Genomic DNA, 6,123 nt, shown 5'->3' with positions numbered 1-6,123 from the left:
CATGACTACAAGACAAGAATAAATTGTAATAGACGTACTATTTAAAAAAATATTTACTTAAGAAATATTTGATGAGGGGTTCTGGGGGTCCTCCCCAGAGGAATTTTAGCATTAAACACTTAATTTCCTGCATTGTGGAGGCATTTTTTGCTCCAATTTATGGTGGAAATGTCTTCATTTTTATAAAGGGAAGCACAAAATTCAGGTGACAGGTGACAATTCACTATATAAAAATATAATAAAATATAATGCAGTAATCAGTAGCTCTTTTTTCAGTAAATTTTTTGAACAAGGCAGAGGCTTCTTCTATATTTATATTGCATTGCAGGTTTTCTTGCTTCACCTCCACTCTCCTCCTGGTCTCTCTCTCTCACTCGGCCCATCACGGTCACTGTGTTTCGCTAACACACGCCTCCTCTTCTGCCTGGCGGTGGCTAGGCTACAGCTCTCCTTTACTCCTTCAAGTGACTGTGCCTGCACTACGTAGGGCCTACGTATGTTGAAGCTACTGCAGCCCCGGTAGCAAACAGTAACGATAACGTCGGCTATTTTCGCGCATTTGGTGGCCTCCATCTGAAGAATGTTTTTGTTTTGTTTTTGCCCGCAAAGCAAGAAACAGAGAAGGGGAGAGGGTGGGGTCTAGTAAGAGATGCCATTGGGCCGGCCCGGCGTCAGTATAGGAAATTACCCAATGGGCGGCTGTCCATGCTTTATGGGCCGATCGTTGGCCCGTTTCTAAAAACAGTTATATAAATAAATAATTTACATTACACCGGCCCCAAAGGTGTGTCGGCCCACATGTAATGTGGTCACATGATGTCGGCCCAGTCCAGCCCTGTACACCATAGTCAACTTTAATCATATAAAATGTAATTTTCCAACAACAGAAATGTGGCTAGTGAAAATGCTGTGTGGCTAGTAACTTTGGAAAACCACTAGCCACATTGGCAAGTGAGCAAAAAAGTTAATGTCAAGCCCTGATTACATTACATAAAACACTACATTGTGTTCAGCCTTAAAGTAAATGTCACAGAAATGAATTGCATATGCTGTGATATGTTACCATGGTTAGCTCACCCTGTGCAAGGCTACGGCCCATTGCTGCATGTCATCCCTTCTCTCTATCACACATTTCCTGTCTCTCTCTTCAGCTGTTCCTGTCAAATAAAATATCTTTAAAAAAAAGAATGTTTGTAATTCCAAGTGGAAAAGATGAAACAAAAGTAATGTGTAATACAAAATTTATATTTTATATGTACATGTAGATGATAGCTACAAATATAGCAATACAACAGCGCCAGTCAAAGTTCTTGTCACCATCACATCTTAAGTCCTCTCTTGTAATACACCTGGGATTTTTTTTGCATACCTGGTCCATCCCTGACACTTTTCTGCAGATCGGTCCAGAAGCATTCAAGCATTCATTGTGTCCAAAGGGGACATCTAATCATGTGGCTGGTGATGATAAACTGTCCACCTCGATGAGGAAAAGATTTCATCTATGGGGGTTGAGGAATGCAGAGTAAGATAGAAGGAAAAGTGACACCATCCTGGGATGGGCTGTAAACCACTCTGTGACTGGAAGAGAACAATTAAACGCCACATCGTCTAATACATCTGCAAAATGTTTCCCACCTGGTACAAATCTTCCATAGAGGTCATCAAGGAATAAAAATAGTCGCTCAGTGTTCCAGTTAGAAGTTTATGCATTATGATTTTCCTTTATTTCTTTTAGAAATTTGAAAGATGTGGACACTGAATGCATTTTTTGTCATAGCAATGAAAAGTGTTCCATGTTTAAGTCCATATCGACTTCTGCTGCGCTGACTGTGTTTTGAAAAAGTGAACCTGTATAGTTTAAATGCAAGCCTTAAAATGAAGTGCAAAATTAAAAGGTTTAAAGAATATGAGAAAGAGTTCTCTTTGCTCATCCTGATGAATAGACAGTCCAAACAATGAACATTTGGTTTCCCATAGCCATGTTTTCAATTACATGATAGTATGTTGATTGATTTGAACTGAATGCCAACTGGTCAAAAGCTCTGCGTAGGGAGCCTCTGCTTCTCATTCTGGAAAACAACACTCGATGTAAAGTTTCAACAAGCCTCAATTACTGTGAATGACCTTTTAGAAGATGTTTTGAGTTGATGTTGGTGATGTTGGCAGTCTTATACTAATGATCTATTGATTTACTTAATTGTTTTTTGCTTCCACTTTGTCATGGCTGATAGTCACCTTAACAATTAAATTCTGTGTAGTATCAGCTGAAATCATCAAACAGGTCTGTGGTTTCTTCAGTGTACAGATGTCCTCTTGAACGTATTGTTCTTGAAAGTTTCACCACAACAAGACAAAACTAATGTCCATCTTTTCTTTCAGTCCTTGTAAGTTTCAACACACTTGCGTCATCTTTTGCTAAATATTAATTTTCCCTGGTGTGTGTGTGTGTGTCTGTGTGTGTGTGTGTTAGAGAGAGAGAGCAAATGTGTTCATGGGTTTATGTATCTGTCTTAGACAATATGTGTGAGACAAAGAGTGTGCGTTAGGGTGAGATTGAGCACATGTGTATTTGGATTTTCTGGGGAGAGATAAAGGGAGACAGTGTGTGTTTGTTTGTGTGTGTGTGTGTGTGTGTGTGTGAGTGTGTGTGACAGAGTGAGAGAGTATACGATAAATATTCAGTGTTTATCAGCATGTCTGGGGGTGTTAGCTGAGGTCAGGGAGATAGATTCCTCCTCATTGGGAGACTGCGGATGGAAAGCAACAACACGCCTTTGGGCCCCTCGGCACTTGATTCCCAGAATCACAAACAGCATCCGGCCCACAAGCCTCCATCAGTGCTAAGCCAATATTTATTTGCTCTGATAAGACGAACACAAAATGTCATTGTTCGCCATGCAGGGTATGTTTGCCTGCTGGATTGTTTGCCTTCCTAAAATTGGAACTCTTTAGCGGTCATATCACCGCAGGCTGTGCCGGTGTCAGTATGTCAAACGTCAGTACGCATCTTCCTATCGACTTGCAAGTTTACCCTACAGAGGCGATGCAGGGGAAGAGATGGGAGGGAATGACGGGATGATATATTTTCTTTTCTGAAAACAGAAGTGTTGATTTACATGTTTAGAATCTTTGTGAGTCAGAGCTTTGTTAATTTTCCTGTTGGGTAAAGAATTAAAGCATTTAAAATGAAAAGCACCATGATCAATCAATCAATCAACCAATGTTAACTCAGACTTATCCCATGTTCACAGTGCTTGGTAGTAACGCATTTCTGAATAAGATTTTAAAGTAATTACTTTTTCTTTTAATTAATGATTAGTCTGCTGGATGATTTGAAAAGACTAATTACATCACAATTAAAGTACCCAAGTAACGTGTCAATACTTTTCAGGGTGATTGCTTTCTTTGCTGGAGTTGTCGCGCTACACAGCTGTAGCCTATTTAACTTAAGTTAAAATTATACACAACTTTACCTGATAGGTCTACATCTAGTTTTGCAGGGATGCTGTGCCATGCGAAATTCCCTCCTGTTGATGTCCTGATAACTATTTAGTAAAGATTAATAGATTCTGGTAACTCACAAACAGCGAGGATCAGTCTCTCTTCCAATGATTTGTGCTGCGCGTCATGTAGAAAAAGTTCAAGACAATTCAACTTCAGCAGCGGGCGGATGTGTGCGTTAGGCGAGCACTTCACTTCATTCTGACAGTGACACTTGCTACTGAACACGGACTGTTTCACGTTTTGAAATGTATGGGGTTGATTGTTCTTATGTAGTTTGTATGATACTTTGGCAATATTGTTGTTACACATTCATGCCAATAAAGCTAATTTGAATTGAATTCTGCTGCTCCCTGATAAAAGAAAAATGTTTCTGCTGATAAAAAAACCCCCAAGAAAACAGATTTATATACGTTAACCTATTGCTCAGAAGGTGTCTGTTATGATGTTATGATCGTGGCTCTGGACTCTGATGGAAACTTGTTATAACAAGTTAGATAAAAGGTAATGCGCTGGCAGTGGCAAATAGCTTTGGTTTTATATTTGATTTGATTACATTAATGTTTAAGCTGAGATTTACAAGAAATATTTATTGCTACTGTGTAAAGGGAATACTGCTGGTAAAAAGCACCTTAATTGTTTGAAGTGTTTGCAAACCACGTGTTATTGTACTTTTGTGTATATAGCAGTACATTTAAAAGTGCTCAATACTCTACTTTAGAATTTATTGTTCAATTTTCCGCATAACCATGCGATTAATCGCGATTAAAACTTTTAATCATTGCCCAGCACTAATAACATCATGTTGCATTATAGAAGCTTTTTCCTGCCTCTGTGTGTCACTTATTTATGACGGGGGAAATCCTCTCACTGTCTTGACTAATCATACGCATCTCATGATTGTTTTCTGAGCTACTTACTGATTGGAAAAGACAAGTGATTTCTTAGTAGTCCTTTTCTTGCTATGGCACAAATGAACTGCTGCCACCTGTGGAAACCATTAATCATGGTGTGTTCTTGTGCATGCATCTCTTTATTAAATACATTACATACATAGCCAGTGGAAACTGTGCCAGGTTACATTTGTCATTCAGATTTTGTTATAAAATATTATTTGTCCTTTTACATAAGCAAAAAATGTTATTCCCACAATGTGGTGTGTTTGACATTTCCCTTGGCTAACAAATATATTGAATGTACTGAAAATATATTGAACATGAAATAGTACTGATAATACTGAATATATATATATATATATATAATCTCCACACACTCTTTTTGTCTGATCCACTCCCTTCTCTTTTGCAATCTCATCATTTACCCCTCTCCCTGTCTCTTTATTGTTCTCTCTCGACTTCCCCATCATTATTTTTCTCCCCTTCTCCTTGACTCGCTCGCTCAGTTTCTGTTCCTCTTGTGCTGCTTTCTTTGCCCTGTTGTTGTCTCTGTTGCTCCCTGTTGACAAAATCAGCAGGATGATTTTCTCAGAAACATTTCATGTCTTATCTGATGAGAATATTGTCAAAACATAAAATGTAAAAGGCATCAGAGACTTATCTGGCCTTCGAAATGTTTTTATGTGTTCCCATATTTGAATCATAAATATCAGACAGGCTCAGGACTCATTGCTACAGGGATACAAGGAGGAAAACAACTGGACTGGCAGGTATACAAAGTGAACAAAATAACAGGAACTCCATACAATCAAAATGCCTCATCATCTTGGCAACTACCAGCATTGGTGAGCTACTACACCACTGAGGTCTTCTCATCGAGTGTGGCTGGTTGTACCAGGCTTCAGGCTTAAAATTAAAGGAGACTGCCCCTTTGAGGTTTTAGCTTCTAAAACCTTGGAACTCATTCTCTTTGGATTTGAGATCTGTGTCACTTCAAACACCCTTAGCAGAGATGGGGACTTGAGAATGAGTTTCGGACTTGAGTCGCACAAACAGTGACTTCAGACTTAACTTGGACTCATGAGCAATGAGGTGTGGGACTCATGAGCAATGTTTATTTTTAGGAAGGCTTATGAGCTTGCTGTTATTCCCCTCCCTACGTTACATATAACCTACTTATGTAACACATACTACGTATCTGCTGCGCTCAGCCACACGTGAGAGAGAACAACAAACACCGGCAGCTGCTGTGCCATTCATCATAAACTTTGGCTTTTTTAAAAATGTATTTAACCTTTATTTAACCAGGAGAGTCCCATTGAGATTAAGAACATCTTTTGCAAGGGTGACCTGGCCAAGACAGGCAGCAGCATAAAAAAAAATACAAACACACAAAGACAAATAACACAGAAGACTAGTAAGCTAACATTTCATAAAGTAATCTTAAATCATTTTTATGTAGCAGATCTAGGCTACGTAAAAGTTTAATACAGTTATGAAAATTAATATTTCCGAGAATATTAATTTATGCCTCGAAATTAGGAGCACCACCTAAAGATTTGCTTGTCCGCCCAAGGCTTTAGGTCCTTGAGTATAGCCTGAGAATTACACGAATTTCTGGTAATTCATTAGTTGTTACTGGTTCAGTTATTCTGAAATCGTAAACTCTAGTCAATCAGTCAATCTCAAATCTGAGGGTGAGTTCTATGTATAGGGACTCTAGATT

This window comes from Micropterus dolomieu, linkage group LG13 (genome assembly GCF_021292245.1).
Source record: "Micropterus dolomieu isolate WLL.071019.BEF.003 ecotype Adirondacks linkage group LG13, ASM2129224v1, whole genome shotgun sequence".
NCBI classification, from domain to species: Eukaryota; Metazoa; Chordata; class Actinopteri; order Centrarchiformes; family Centrarchidae; genus Micropterus; species Micropterus dolomieu.
Note: the sequence above shows the minus strand (reverse complement) of the source record.